This window comes from Opisthorchis viverrini (genome assembly GCF_000715545.1).
Source record: "Opisthorchis viverrini unplaced genomic scaffold opera_v5_77, whole genome shotgun sequence".
Lineage (NCBI taxonomy): Eukaryota > Metazoa > Platyhelminthes > Trematoda > Opisthorchiida > Opisthorchiidae > Opisthorchis > Opisthorchis viverrini.
The window spans coordinates 1564496-1581657 of NW_008751733.1; the positions used below are offsets into that span (position 1 = coordinate 1564496).

A 17162-nucleotide genomic window follows, 5' to 3' on the forward strand; every position below is an offset into this window, starting at 1 on the left:
TTTGTGGATCTCTGCCCCTGGAAAGTTTCTGTATCGGTGTCATTTTTCGTGAAACCATTTAGCCAGCAACATTCTGTGTATCAAAGACCGATGTGGCTAGACGCGAGCTGAGCTGCATCTAGCTTCGTGATCAATTTGTTACCGCAAAAATATTGCTTGAGTCCAAACGAACCAGTGGCTAGTTACATCTCTTTATTTGTTTCTTATACTGATGCGGACACCTAAGTTATGCACTCACGAGTTTGGCTTTTCTAATTAGCCGCCAAAGGCTATACGCCATAAAACACGGAAGTCTTGAGAGGCTTACTTTCGTGGCAGCCAGCGTACAGATTGGATAGAACTATGATACCTTTAGCGTGATGTAGCGTGGGCCATTCTTCATTCACGAAATTCTCACATCACGTGTTGACTGGCTTGCCAACACGTGACCACATGATATGAATTCCGTGATTTAAGGATGACTGGCGGTATATCCTGTCTAGCCACAAGTTTATCACACCAATCAACCACCCGTGTTCGAGCGCTTTAGTGCGCAACTACTAGCCGGCAAGTCACGGGTTCGATGCTCGTGAGATTTCCGATGATTCCAGCTAAGGATGAAACAGCTGTGGACTGTTTTTCGGCACAGATTGACTTCACTGGACTAAAATTTCCAGGTCTCATAATATCAACAAAATATGGCCGCCTGTGCTTCACAATTTCGGTAGTTCGTTTTACGCCTTATAGTAGAATGTATGTTTCCTTTTGGCATCGAAAGGCCAGATGTTTTAAAAAAAATTCCGTAAACAATGCCGTTCAACGAGAACATGGTCAGTTCTGTGCGAGTTTCCAATCTGTTCGACAAGCGGATAATTGGTATGGACCCTTCGAGACCATATTATCCAAAGTGCTATCTAAATTCACCCTGATCGGTCATGAGGCACGTCTGGTAGAAGGACCAGCTGTCTAACGTTAGTCACACTTCTCACATCCATTTAGTTGTCCGTCACGCTCCATCTGCCACTTTACTGTCAAGGAAGACGCCGAAGGAGTTGTTCACAACGGTTTTGGGGATGAATTGGAGGCACGAAAATCGTCTTTTCAAATCTGCATTTCTTTAGATGCCTTCACAAAAACATTAACTTTCAGGTTTTTCTATGCATGAGGAGTATCGGTGAACGTGAGAGCGACCCTATAAGTTAAGGTGCAGTTTAGACTGGCATAGTGGATGCCAGTCCATGTCACTCGTATTTGTCACATTCGTATTACTTCCTACAGATGAATTTAACTGCCATAATGCAATGGTTGATTGAAAACGAACTTTTTTATTACCGGACTCGATAGCTGATGGTCAACACAGTCACGCCTAGTGGCATGTGTAATTTACATCGGGATGGCGAACGGGATACAGACGACTGAGAAAACACCAGACGATGAGTTTTCCGTAACTGAAGCCGTAATAACGATTGAAAATAGTTCCAGTTCAAACTGGGTTTTATTGCTTTATTTTGAACTTTGAGAAGGCTACAACAGGTGACCTGTGATAGATGTTGAGTACTTCCCCTACTTTCAAAAAAGAGGCCGTTTCCCAGGGTACATGATTTCAACTTGTATTCCTGCCCAGCGTGATTCAGTGTGAAAACGGTTTCAAGAGCCCTGAGGTGACCTAGAATACTCATATCCACTTTTGGGATTGGACATGTGTCTGACCGACAACGGCCGTGGTTAACGGCTCTGGAAGATGGTTCTTCATCGTCCGTATACCAAACGTATCCTTTAAACACGATGGAGCTTCCGAGACTTGTTGAATCAAATGCGGAGGTATTGGAATTTCAGGTGTGTTTACATTCGTGCGTACAACATTGACAACACAAACGGTGGTATCAGTTTGTGGGATAAAATAATGTTGCGGTGTAAGTTAGGCATTTTAGTGATGAAGAGGAAACAGGTCGAATAAAACAATGGTTCATGGTTGTTTGGCAGGAGCAACGATGGCAACAATGGGAGAACGGGGATTGAAAACGAAAAACTCCATACTAAGGTCAAGTTAAGACTATGCTTACGTTTCCTTGACTAGATATGAGGCTTGCTGAGTATATATGTGAGAAGAAACAGGGGTGTAATGATTGTTTCCTGTTGCGTTGGGCGTATTCGAAAACTGTTGGTCTGTTTTGTGTGCAAAGAAAAACGACAAAAACAGAATGCCCAATATTAATTAGTACGTGGGCCAGTTGAGTGATGGCAAGGTGAGTCGCTGGGTGGTATATTGCCTCCAACGGATGACTTCGAATCTTACCGGAAACAACATACAAACCGGGAGTTTTGTCCCACAGTCTAGATAGTTTTATGAGGATATCTGGCGTATGGGTGATAGTACGTAAATTGAGTTTGACTTATCCCGGTTGCAGACGTTCTGGAGAGTCCACGGTCTGTATCCATTTGGTAGACCGTATGAGGATCCGAACCTTGTGGGCCTCTATTCGCATACTGTTGTTTGTAAAATCGTCCAGCTGTTTGCGCGAATTTTAACGGGCTGTCATTGGCCAGTTGGTTGACGGGATATCCATCGGATGATTGTAGTTTTTGAGCCCGTTTGGACTGCATCGAGTCCCCACTATTGACCCTATTCACATTCAAGTTACATCGGTTTTTGGCAGCCCTTCGAACAAACTTGTTCAGTCGTCGGCGCCAAGATTCGCGCCATGGAATGATAATACTGCTGGGATCCAACATCAGTTCCATTCGATTCCCGTGTGGAATCTGCGAGGAAACGTTTTGAAACGTATAGGATTATGCATTGTTTTATTTCATCACAGATGATAAGCTGAATGTTGGACGGATCCGAGTGGGATGCTCACTTAACGTAATCTTTCAATATACCGCCCTGCATGAATGGAGATCATTTGTGTTAATACGAGGCTGACTGAGTGCAAAGATATAATAATACGTAAAGACAACAAAGTACCGGATGATAACAAATGAAAGAAATGGCGTTCAGCTGGTTTCGCCCAGACAGTTTCTGTACAGTCCACGGAAAGCTTTTCTGTCGCCAGAAACCTACTGAACAAATGGGAATACTGAAATTCGATTTCAATTCTAGACAAAAATGGGCCACTCTAGCAAGAAAACGGAGCAATTGCCCAAAATGGCAAGTTGTTCTTCCTTGCTGGTAGTTGGGTGTAGAAAAAATCCTTGTATTCTTTCCGTACTCAGTGAAAAAGTGCCAAACATTGGTTTGCCGCCCGTTGGCAAAGATGAACAAATGCTAACAGAAAATTCTGTATTCCATAGTACCGTCGTAAATCTCTGCTTTTAACCGTAGTCTTATTTAAAAAATCAGTGCTGGTTTCCTTACTCAGTCATTTCCCAGTCAGTTGCTCGCGGAGGCCTAACTAGGGACTACTGCTTCCGCTAGGATGCGTAACTTCCAGGGCTGCATGAACCTGCGTCTGGTTATTTTGTGCGTATGGTGGTATGGACTACAGCCGAAAACGGGCATATTCAGCATTCGATGCGACTGCACACACTAGCCATGTATTGATTCGTGTATGGATTGTTTCCCTACCAGTTCTGTATATTCCTGTTTTCACACTTAGTCAGTTTTCACCAGCCGAATGCTTATCCAAACAAGTCAAACATCATTTGAGGTAAAATGCTTGTTTCCTAAGGTATCATTCATTTGTTTTGCGTACTTCAGATCATGATTTCCGAGGGATCGAAGATTTAAGCAATGTTTTAGTGTTTATTCGGTCCGTTTACTCCCGCTTTCCAAGACGGAACCGAACTATGGTATGTAGAATCACATGTTGCGTCAAAGTGGAGCTTCAGTTTCTTGCAAACAATCGATACGCGGTAAATTAATTTATCTCCGGATGACCCGGACCAGCTGTTTTGAATAAATTAAGGTTACGGGTGTTTCGGAAAACAATCGGAGAATATTAAACGCATTTTTTCCTGCATTGCTCGTTCATGACCCGAAAAAGATTTTTTTCATAAAATTTCACGAAATGTATTAAGGTAAATTGAAAATTTTTATAACGAGTATTAATATCTCACAGAAAAACTCTCTTCTGTCATGATGAATGACTCCAGTCATTAGTACTTGAGCTGTTCTATCAATCAGGTGTATAATCTCTACACGTCATGGATCCTTGTTTTGCCCTTACTGAAGTTCACTCGCAATGCTTTGAGCATTACGGCCACCTTGGCCTTAGAACCTTTTGGCTGTCTGATGGTATCAAAGTGAACATATGCTTTACTCACTAGTCGCATAATACTGAAAGGTTATCTTGATTGTCATATCCCGAGAACAACGAGTGTATCCCCACCAAGGTTTACTTCTGTTTTTTTGCAAACAAAAATGATTTCACAGGTAGCTCATCGGTTGATTTAACTTTCAGTATTCTGCTGGTCATCTGATATTTACATTGGTCATTGTTCTGCGTTCGTTCTGATTCAGTTTCTTATTGGCTACCTTGTGGTATTCAGCTTATCTTAGCGGTGGGCTGGTCTCTACTCTACATAGTGTCCTACATAGAGAGACGCCTCTAAGGAGATTTTATCCCCTGTAAAGCTTTCATATTATTGATTCATGTCAACGTGTTCGTCTTTTGGGATGGTCCTGGTTATGAACCATTCATACTGTGATTGTCCCGAGTGGTTTACCCAGTGGACACCCGTATCCTCTCTGCTAAGACCCTTTTAGTTTGTGCACATATGTTTGGTGCTCATCCAAACACAGGGGATGCGAAAGTTTATGACTGAATTGCAGCGGCGATTTCTAGCAGTGATGTGTATTCTAAGACATATTATACAAGTCGTACTTTTTTCGTGTTAGAATTGTTTTGATAGAAAGCGGCTCACATAAACCTACCTCATACGGCTGTGTAAAGAAAAGATAGGATTCGCCCGTTTTCAGTTCAGGACAAAGGCATCGGATGGCTGGGTTTCGGTTGTCACCGCCAATCAACTGGCTTTGTATCCACACGGGGAAAGGCGGTAAACTGTGTGAGGGCTTCTTCGGCAACAAATGTCCTGCAGCTCCGTCCACGCGCCAGGTCTCTCTGATGCGTATTTCGAATCGGGTCTTGTCTCCTTCTGCGCGGTATGATTCAACTTTGCCCATAAACACTTGAAATAAATTTATTGAGAGCAATGATTATGTATGAAGCAAACGAATTTTCTGGTGGTTGTGCGTATAGTAAACACTCTCGGCTGTGGGACTCTCACTAAGAGGCACCCATCGTTTAAGAACATTCAGAATCCTAAGAGGTTTGGCGTTCCTTTAAGAATAAAAGACACCTCGGTGGATCGAATAAGAGATGTTAAAAAGGCCCGCAGGAAGAGGAAACACTCATTCGGTGGCAGGATTTGTTTATCTAATATCTCCTCGCTATTCATTCATTATGGTGAACATGCTAGTGAATATATTCATGTTGCTAATGTTGTTTGACATCAGATTCTGAAGACAGACTGACTACACTTCCCAGTGACCAACCTTGTCTCAAGCTGATATTGTCGTATTGCCGCACCAGGATTTGTTGCCTTGATCAATCATCGATTGATCTAAAACAGGATGCAGTCATCCCCCAATACGACCAGTAGTGGGACCTGGTAAAACAGTTCCGTTGGGGATCCTTGTTTAGTGGAACTGACCAAATCCCCAGTCCATTTTAACAACCAAACGAATCTTCAATTTTTATACATCACACGATGTCCGACTATCCATTAACACTTCGACAGTGCGCTAATGGGCTGTGGATGAACTCGGACGTTGTGCTGAAACTCAGCGCGATCTCGGGACCTCACCAATAAACAACTAGCTGCTGTCAGTGCCTGTCTCTATCATCACATTTAAGCTGAATAACTGCCTTTCGCAAACCTCGACACGTCTACTCACCAATCTCCATGTCTCTCAGGCCAACGAATTTCATGCAGTATCATATTTGGATCTTATAAAGTCGTCCGTCCATGCCAAACCAAATGCGTGTGTAAGTACAGGTGTCCAGTGATTGGAAAACTAGCGACCGGCAAAACCGGGTACAGAATCTGCCATTCATAACCTCCAACAAACTACGATGACACTCTACATTCTGAGTCAGGAGAGAGGTTATATGCTAGTTTTGCCTTGTCAAACAGAAATATGGTAGTTGACAGTCATACCCGAATTTTCTACAGTTGCAAACAGTCATAGCATGCTGTGCCACTGCAGGTTGAAACGGAACCACAAGCGTTCCACTCACATGTACCAGCAGAGACCTTCAAAAAATTTATGTGAACTCGGGAAAATACAAACTTATGGAGGATAGGAGAGAACCAGTCGTAAAGAGACCAATGCATCTAGCTGATGGATACTGCTCAGCATTGCAAACGTTGAAAGCTAAAGAGATGTATCATGCAGTGCACGCATTCGGTGCTCTGGCGACCACATGACACTCGATTTCAAAGTAAAATCGCCGTTATTGTGTTTGCTCTGTATGATGGTTATCGTAGAATGAGGTAAATATCACCAATCAGCCTCGTCACTCCTAATATTGCAGTGTTTTAACGCGGACAGTTGTGTGTGAGGACAGATGAACTACTACACCCAAAGGTGTTTTGCTTGAGTGGGCTGACGGCCCGCATCGCCAACGATCTACAAAGATGACATACAGACACATTTTTGTCAACCTTAAAAGTGTCACCTGCGTAGACTGTGTTCAGTAGTTGATCTATGCGGGAAAGTTGCTACCTCTGACCACAAAAAACAAAAGACACTCATGTTTACGTCAGATGAATATAGCAGAATGATCGATGCATCACGTTCTTATTTCAAGTTTCATTCATAGACCATGCAGACCTGCGGTTGCTGAAAATGACCAGCATTTTATTATGATATGGTTCATGTCTCACCCAGATTTTTTGGGTAAACTATTTAATGACGGCTGATTAAGCTCGTATTGGCAAACTCGTTGTCCACTCCCGGATAGCACACTCTTAAACCGATACCGCCGAAAATCGATATCCTCGGAGATCCTGCCTATCCATCCTAAATAGTTGAAGTTTGAGTCTTCCTTCCATTTTAGGTTCAGTTAGTTCTAAAGTTACATGTTCAACACGTTTTGCAACACAAGCTCTGCAGGTATTTCGAGAAATTCTATCTTTACGGAGAGTTGAGTTGCAATCACACAGACCAAAAGCGTTCTGGAAATCTGCTGTGAGTGGAGCAGCCCCCCAACTGGCAGTTAACGCATCGTTCACTAAAACTGCTGAGTGCTGCGAGATCATTTGTAAGTGATGTGGGGCCAGGAACTGAATGTTGGACTGAGTTTCTTTTATTCGACTAAAAATTGAAACTTCTTCGTATAATGTACGACACAGAGGATACCAGGAGATTCCGTTGCAACGATATTTGATACATTTTCCATCGTGGGATATAAGTAGTGTAAAAGCACTTTTTAAATCTGCAGACTTTAAGCAATTGTCTCATACTCATTGTGCCACTGGTTCGTCCATGAGTCAAATAGACGGAAGATACGGGCCAGCATGGCGTTTTTTTATCGCATAATCAGGAAAATACATACACTCGAAGTCATTGTTCTGCTCATTTGACCAGATTCGGGACTGAATGAAAGTTGTTACAGCGTCTAGCTGAATTTCACAACTGATGTCATGTACCCTTTTAGGGATATGTGACTTACCAAAATTTTCAATATCTGGTGTAGTAATTGCTAAGACACCTCCGTCTATTAACTTCGCGGACCTTTTAAAGGAAAAATTTACCCATCCAGAAACAAAAAGTACTACAGAAACATGGCCGGGAACACGGACCCCTGCGTAATGGGTGTTCAAAAGAGGATGACGTCTTTGAAGAACTGATGAAATGCCTGAGTGCGTTGAAGTTTCCTCAGCAACTTAACTGAAATACCCGACGAACAGCCCAGTTAGGTCTTGGTCTTTCGACCTGAAACTAATTTCGGTTGAGTGAAGTAAAGCTTAGATTTATAGCTGAACTGGTAGAGTTCATCCTTCATTTTATTGAGTGGTAGCCGTGCTAGGGAAAGTAGCTGAATTTGAGACCAATTCAAGACAGTTTTCCATATATTTCTGCCGTTCTCCTTCGGCAACAGTGAACTCGCAGCAAAAGTAGCCTTCAAAGTACCACGAAAATCTAACCTAACACAGTATAGTTGAGGGAGTTGGACTTGCATTGAAGCAACAGGGTTCCCATAGCTAATTCGAAGTACAACCATACGGTTGATTTGGTATTCTCTTCGGCAGCTGAGGTGTGTAGTACCTCAGTGTGTTCTATGCCCGACTGTACAACTGATAGTAATTGTGTGATTATGGGCAAGTCTGTTGCCCAATCAATTGAGCATCCTCCACAAGTAGACACCTCTAATAGTTCAGCTTATGATCTACAGTGACAGCATATTTTTGTGCAGATGCTAGCTGACGTGAAGAAGCTGATTAAAATATGACGTTCAAAGGCTGTGGAGCTACCAGAAAACAGGCTTAAAGCAAATGGCCCGTTTTTCAGGCGGAGAATGACTTGTAGTTGGACAATTGTTCACTCTTCTTCCAATATGACCAATCAACTCAACATCCTTGTAGTGGGCTTCCTTTTTTGGACTTGATCAACTGTAGGGTGTTCTCTGTCCATGTTGTAAAATTCTTTCAACCCAGGCGATGGTGGGTAAAATCTCAGCAACATCCATAGCATTCTTATTCTGAATACAAGGATCTGCCTGCAGGCTAGATTTTTTTCGTAAGAGCCTACATAATGAGGCATGTTTACTGACTAAGAATATACCATTTGTTCCACCCAGCGGTTACTGTGCTACTATTAAAGAGTCATCAGACTGTTATTCATTGTAGCCTGATGTCTGTCAGCCGTTATCTTGGTTTAATAAAGAATTGTCTTGTTTTCTTCCTTTGGTTTTCGTAAATCGGCTGTGAAAACTTTGGACTGTGAGATTGGAAAATGCATCTTGCGGTTGATCTACAGTGAATATGATGGTTGATTGATTAGAATACCCTTTGGCAAAAAAGCACAAGAACACCTGATAATACGTTCTTCATAGGGTTGCTGAAATCCCCTTGTCATCCCAGTACAGGTTTCCCACTACTTGAGACTCATCAAGTAAGCTCAGTCATCAGGTTCCCATCAACCTAATGTTCCGTTCGGTCATCAAATTGTATCCAAATGGCAAAATAAAGCCAGTTGCAACTCAAATGATATCCAGCAGGGTATCTCGTTTATGATGAGTTGTATACAATTTGGGGTTCAGGTGGAACAATATGTTGACAGTAACTCGGAGACTGCGCTTACCTGAGAAGCCCCAAGAAAGGCATACTGGTCGTGGGCTGTCGAAGAGTCTTTAGCATTGACACGCGTGAGGAACAATATGTTGACAGTAACTCGGAGACTGCGCTTACCTGAGAAGCCCCAAGAAAGGCATACTGGTCGTGGGCTGTCGAAGAGTCTTTAGCATTGACCGACACGCGTGAGGTCTTTGTGAAGCACATCCGACCGATAGCTACCATAAACGAGAGGGCCAACTGGAATGAAGTTGAGCCTCTTGTGAATACTATCCCGATTTGCAAACGCGTATACTTTGGAAATTGGAGGAGTTATTTCTTCGCAGCTTTTTGCTTCCAATATAAACAGTCAGGCAGATTGAATTACTGAAAAAGCCGAGGTTTAGGGGCGAGCCTTTTTCATCCAGGATACAAAACATTATCGAATGTTGACAGAAAGTTCGTGTACGTTGACATGAGTGTCTAAATCCTACGGTCGATAGGTTGGGTACTAAAAAGTTATCACATGTTTGGGTTTAATGTGAAATCCTCCAGTTCCTTACACTTCCGTGATGTGATTTAGAAATTTCAGCCGGTCCGTGAATTGGCAGTTGGTAAGACTGCCAAGCTATGGGGTGGAAAAATTACGTGGATTTTAGCCACATTTGAACTTTGTCCTTTGGATCCGAGTCCCTTTTTTTCAAAACTTTATTCAAGTGCATCCCGCTACTCGTCAGCTCGATTTACCTAAACATGATATCGACACGCACTTTGTTTAGTTCATACTGAAGTGCTTCGCACCGCCGTTGAGTGAATAGTAGTTCCTACCTCAAAACTTCAAGATGTTTTGAGTCGACGTCTTCTCAAGTGTTGAGCTCATATCCGACCAATACTGAGCCTTTGAATAGCGCTCGATATCCATTTTCGTTTCTCGGTGCTCTTTTTATTATCTTTTTCACTCCACCAGTCCTGTTTTAGCACAGTCGCTGCATTGGATTTTGTAAGCATAGTTCCTGGTTCCAACTACGGTGCGGCGGTCTTTCGAGTGCGTCAATGCAGCGCACAAACTTTCCAATCTTAGATGTCCCTGGTTTGCATGATCCAGCAGCCCCTATTACCTTTTGAGTCTCTCGTAAGCGCAGCCCAACTGGATCAACCGGGTATCCATCAGCTAAAAGTATGTTTCTGGTTTGCTGCGAGCCGCTGTCCCATCAGTTTATTCTGTGCACTGGTAAATAAAGCCCTGGGATGGGCCTATGATTAGATCAGAATTCTAGCACTGTCTGTTGGCCACTCGTATGTGGCAATCTTAGTTTTATACCAGGTTTGTACGTCACATGGCCTTAGAAGGTTAGTCTAAATTCCTGAACACCAAACCAAGTAACTGGTGTTTGCGTATGTCATTATGCTTTCAGCCTTTTTTCCACTGTAATTTGTGTCAGTCCTAGCAACAGTTTGTCTGCCAATAACAACCCCTCAGCTATTTCTAAAGAAACCACTTTTGGTGCACTAGTACGTAACCAGTTTGTACAGAAGCACACAAAGATGTCGCCTGTTTCCAAGGGGCAATCTGTGACCAACGTATACGTGTACAATCAGACAGCGAAGGGTTCGAGATTCCGACCCACGAATCCGGTTAGCTTACGGGATACAGAACGTACGCTAGGAGGAGCATGTGCTTCTTGGCTTTTAGGTATAGATTGGCTTCACTTACAGGAGGAAATCCATACCAAAACTTCTTAATTCTCATCACACTACGAACACTAGTCTGGAGGATTATATGGAGAAATTCTCCCTGTGAGGTCTTGGCAACCCGCGGAATAGCTAGTATATTGTACATCTAGGATGCAGCCGACATCGCTCAGCTCGTCTCAGGTGGTTACTTACCCACCACCGGCCTCACAACTACTAGCCAGGAAATTGATTCTTTCAGAGTTAATCTGTCAGTAAGGTCCATCAGCTAGGTGTTATCCGACCCGTGAACAATCACAAGAACTACCCCGATCAGCCTCCGTTTTCAAAATAATGTTCACACTTTTTAAGGTGTTTACAGCCTTTGGGTCTTCTGGTGCAATACTCGAAGACTCCAATTGTTAGAACCTTAAGACCGTGACCACCACCCCTCCAATTTTTCAGCTCTTAGTGAAGGAATTGCTGAAATGTAGGCTCAAATTTAGGCATTATTTCTTCTGATTGGATTGTTATCCTACATCATCAAGCTCAATGAACTAGATATTAATGGCACTGTTTCTGAAGAAATCACTTACTTGATAACCTCACCACACTGTAATGATTAGCAAATAGTTAATTTCTCTCTCTCTACTGGCCTGATAGAACAGCAATTCGTGGAGAGTAACTTGAAGCACGTGGACGTGAATTCTAGAACCCGCAACCACCAGCAACAACTATTCACTAGAGTGATTGTTCCCAGACTGTTCAAACAACAGTGATGTGAGCATGATTTCTATAAATACCACAACCACACTCAACTAATCCAAAAGCTGGCCAGCATCTTTCAAGCATGTGTGGTGCTACCTGACTGGGAAGTTTTGACGGGCGGGCCAATCGATCGGCAAAACGAGGACAGTTGCTGGGTCGTTGTTCGGGCCTATCGAGCCAACCACTTATGTCACCAAAGTGCAAACATGTGAAAACTGCCTTGTTTTCATTGGTCGGCTATGCTGATTTAGGATTATGTATATGTCGCCTTGTGGCGGAAATGTACGATATGGATGTGTTTAGCGACCTTTGTACTGGTAATGCCTTGTTCCAATGATGAGAGGATCACAGTGCTTTAAATATTTACTCGTTCGCCTATCTTTGCGCTGTTGACCTTGTGTTGATCACATCGGTTGTTTCGAATCTGAGTAACACAATTTAGGGTAGAGAGTGAATTGACGTAGGTGATGGGTTCTACATACTCCTGTTGCATCTCTCTCCCTCTAATGAACGCATCCATTTTCTCATTTTCTTGTTTGTTTACCACCGTTCTTATTTAAGACTTCTGCACACACAGAATGATTGCACGTATCTGAGACTAACTGCTTGACACCGAGCTGTGGTCGCGTGATTTTTGGACACATATCTGTAGTCAGCAGACAAATTGTGGGTTGCCATTTTATGCTGGGTTGCCTAAATTTCGGCAAACACCAAGGGTATCATTAGCTTTGTTAGTCGAGTGCAGAACCAACGTGACAACGATGAGTAAAGCCATAAAAATAAAGAAATAAAACGAGAGTTCCACGTATTCAATGCTGCTTTTCATTGTACAACATTTAAATGATGATAATTCACCAAAGAAATTCGTAAGCCCTTATGGAGATCTCTTTCCAAAGACCCGTACAATGTAGCCAGCTGCTCAGCCTGTGCCTACCGTGGCTAGAGTCACGCCACAATTCAAACTGTCCCTGAAGGTACAGTTATTTGGTTCAACAACCTGCGTACTGAAAACCGTATCTTCTTAAGGTACCTAGAAGCATTGTCCAAAACCGAAGTACCCGTCCTGTATCCGTAAATTTGTACGGTTTTGTTCAGCACAGCAGAAGTAATTTGAAAATATTTGACATTTGTTTTCTACTTATAAAATTGTGAAGGCCGTCCGCACATTTGTTGCGTGAAGCAGTCGAAATAAAGATTAATGCACCAAGAACTATGGATGTCGTAATGACCTGGATGAATAGATTCATTCGCAAATCCAAACCCAAAAATCAACTTTTTGCGCAACTATATTTTTCTCCAAGTGGTTGAGACGAAGCACACTACTCATACGTTTGCTGAAAACTCTAGGACACCCCACGACTGGCCGAAATACATATAAACGACATGAATAATCTTGACACAATACGGCCTTTTCCTATTGTCGTGAAAGCGATATTCAGCTTAAGCACAGATGAGGCCCCCATCCTTACCAGATGACCACAGATGAGTGTTCACCACAGATTTTAGGTTCATGGAATCGGACCAACCACTCACCTGAATGCGTACTGAGGATGTCTCCTCTTATGGTGACGAAACGTTTGCAGGTCAGTTGCCAAACTCGGCGAACAGATCAACAACCGCGTGATCAACAACCGGTCGACTAATTATTAATGATTAACAATAACAATGATAAATAATAATTAATAATACTAGTTTGCAATGACAGTTAACGATTGATAACAATTGATACCTATTTATTTATTTATTTATTTATTTATTTATTTATTTATTTATTTATTACTACTGCGCCAACACTGATGCATTTCGGATAAGGGTTCCATAACGCTATGTATATTCGTTAAATTGGGAAATGTAGTGTGAAGTTTCTCACATTGCCCGGCCATTCATCTGATCCAACGGATTTGTACTAAGCCGCACATCTGGGTTACTGAGTGATATAAGTAGCTTATATTTCAACGGACATACTGAATGCCGAGAATCCTACTGAATACCTTGAGGTCTGTGTCTCCAAACTAAATGCAACCACTGCATTTAGGTCTGTATGGGAACAATGTCTAAGGAAATCTACACACACACAAGGGAAGTGCGGATGAGCATCGAGGCTTGTTGCTGAGCTGGGGCAATTTGACTGTAATCGTTTCATCACCAATCGAGGAAAAATTGACAGTTCGTTATTGGGNGTCAGTGCTTTATTGGGGAGCGTAGTGGTGTGTAGCGATAGGTCAGTGGTTGTGTGTTGAGTGGTGTTACGTGTTAATATACGTGCTGCCAGCAGGGGGTGACCTTTGATCGCGATTAGTTGTTCGGTCGGCTGGTTCCATTGGTTGCTCCGTTGTCCTGTGTCCCCATTTACCGATGCCCACGTGACCTTTGAGCTTGGCATCCCTGACATCGTAATCTGGTCGATGGTGGAGAGACCTTTGTCCTTCCAAGTCCCGGCTTGTGACCTTTATTCATTTGACTTCAAGGTGTTTCTTGTTTCTTTGTTTGCAAATCCAATATTGGGTCTTTCTCGAGTGTTCCGGTTGAGATATTGGTCTTTTACACGTAAGAATTTGTAAGTCGGATCCAGTTCGATGCACCGGTTGATCGAATATGCCGTGGAGTACCATACATTTAGAAATCCTCTTCCGTGTCTCGTGTCTCCGTATGCCAAAATTTTTTGAATTTTACAGGTTGAATTTGTGGCCTTCTTGGTTCTCGTGTATGGATATCAAGGACAGGGGGTCATGTCTCCAGCCGACCGCGTTGTGTTTTTTATCCGCGTACATAATTTCCTCCCAATTTGTCCAACGTAGCATTTGCTGCAGTTGATTTGGTATTGGTAATGTTTTGGAATTTGGTATATCACATTGTCTTTGGTTTTGTCTCGGTTGTCCATCGGTCTAGAGGTTAATTTCCCTAGGGTTGTATTCGGTTTGTGGGCCACGCAGATTCCTTTTTGAGCCAATAGTCTGGTTGCGAGTTCTGATATATTCTTGATGTTAAGGCAGGACTACTGGTCTGGTGGCTTGTTCTTGATGTTGCTGTTGTTGAGATGTCTTCTTCAAGCTTCCCTTGATAAAATTCCTTGGATATTAATAGTTCTGGAATACTCTGAATAGATGGTTTTCTTCCTTCTCCCGTAGTTCTATGGTGGTGCAGTGTGTCTCCGCCCTCTTGATCAAGCCAACTCAAACGTATTCAATCACCATAATCCGTAACTTTATCGCTAAAATCAACATATTATATCCGTTTTGACCAGAAAACATTATATGGAATAGTGCTAACTGAGCTCTCCGAAACTAGCTTGTATTCAGGTAATCATCATTGAAGGTGGTACCCTTAGTTACATCGGACGCAAACAAGCTAACTTTGCGTATTTTTTTTCGCTATTTCCTATGGATATCAAACTGGTATCTGGCGCTGCACCACGCGCAACGCTTATAAGACTGCCTGTTATATTTTCAGATCTTTCACATTTGCATCCAGGGTGGGTGGGGACTGCGGTTGCCACCAAAGAGGTTGACGGACGAGACTGCAGATATTAATACGCACTTCAGTTTGAACAAAAACGGAAGGCGTAAGAATGACGCACTTGCGGAGAACTGTCCTAGATCAGTCGAGTGTTCACGTGGTAGTTTGTGCTTGTCAGTGAAGGGAATAAACGTAAGCAACCTAGTGCACAAGCCTAACTGACCAGAAATTCCACTTAGTATCACTCTTCTTCCAAACAAATCTTCGTGGTGCTTACAATCTCACACAGGCCAGCAAAATTTTAAATATGGCATACAAGAGGTATGGTTATTTCGAGCACTTTGAACCGGAAGATCAAGAACTAAACCCAGTGGAAATGATATGAAACCATACCGAAACATCAGATATAATATTTAGGCAACCAAATTAATCGACAAGAACTTTCAACTGACACTCAACACCGCTCTAATGTGCTAACTCATAAAGATTCTGCCGATTGTTTCTCCAAATGCCTTAAAAGTCGGTCAACTTAGCAAACTGCTCACTTGACTTGGCGAGGCCTGCGTGCCAAAAGCTAAAATTTGGCTCAAATGTAACGTCAGTGGTTACTTACCGAACTCTTTTGAAACATACGTTGTTTCCCTTAATTTTGGTCGTTTAAAATGATGCGAATAATCCGGGCCTCGAATAATTCGTTGGGATTATTGAATACCGTTCGGATCACGATAAGATTCCCCCATAATCACAAACAGGCCGCTTTCGCTAACCAGGTGTGGGGATTTAGAACGCGTGAAAATAAGCTTTGGAGCTCAGATCTTGTGAGGTCATTACTTGATATATATGTGTGTATAGTTATATTTATGTACAATCTAAATTATTCGTCCAATTTAATCACAAAAGTACTTGTTACCGCATCACTTATCCGACAGTCAGCGATGTGGACATTAGAAGGATAGTCAGGCCAGGTGATGAGCTCCAGATTTATAAAAACTGTCAAATACATCTTACGTAGTAGAATCCTTACATGGTTGCACTTATCAACCAAGTTTTCACAAGTGACACTTCTGGAAAGTATGCCTCAATAATATCGTTGCGGATTAGCTGATACGGGTCTACTGGTCCCTCAGACCAAACATCTTTTTTGTCGAGTTTTTTCAATTACATTCAAAGGAGACAACTTTTTGCAGCAAATTTCTGGAAAGTGTAATAGTGTACTAGTATCCTAAGTAAGCATAGCACGTTTTGAACTTGCAAAGATTATTTTGATTCCTGCATTACAAGCAACCGTCATAATTGACACACTGGGTAGAAACTTTGCCGATTTCAACAACGTGGTGCTGATATATGAGCTTTTCCGTAGTGTAGTAACCAGTGATTAAAACTCACAAATACGCTGGTTCAAGCAGGTTATCATCTGCAGGGCACGCTGAGCCCAGTGTACTTCTCGCACGTCTCAGCTACTTTCAGAAGCACACGCACTATTACCCAGGCACACAGTGAATAACCCCTTAGTCCAACTCTTTGGGCTTCGATTCCTCTGCATGAATCTGTCATCTTCGTACAAAAACAAACCTTCTTACTGGTAGATGGTGTAGCTGTCTTCGATCAAGCCAACTCAAACGTATTCAATCACCATAATCCGTAACTTTATCGCTAAAATCAACATATTATATCCGTTTTGACCAGAAAACATTATATGGAATAGTGCTAACTGAGCTCTCCGAAACTAGCTTGTATTCAGGTAATCATCATTGAAGGTGGTACCCTTAGTTACATCGGACGCAAACAAGCTAACTTTGCGTATTTTTTTTCGCTATTTCCTATGGATATCAAACTGGTATCTGGCGCTGCACCACGCGCAACGCTTATAAGACTGCCTGTTATATTTTCAGATCTTTCACATTTGCATCCAACAGCTTAAGGCTGTATTGTGGGATCAGTGTACCTCCGGAAGTAGTGCTCAAGAACAGACTTATGTAAGCAAGTCAGGTGTGAGCCTGGAGGTACTA

At 42.5% G+C, this 17162-nt stretch overlaps 1 protein-coding gene across 1 annotated transcript in view; it reads right to left on the reverse strand.

The window, feature by feature from the left end:
- Positions 1–1615: 1615 nt before the first annotated feature.
- The window catches only part of T265_04595 (hypothetical protein), a gene marked incomplete at both ends in the record, with an annotated part of 90207 nt that continues 74660 nt past the window's right edge, over positions 1616–17162 (reverse strand). Inside the window, 2 exons of the mRNA XM_009169370.1 lie at positions 1616–2739; positions 4853–5109. The remainder of the gene's footprint in view (positions 2740–4852; positions 5110–17162) is intronic.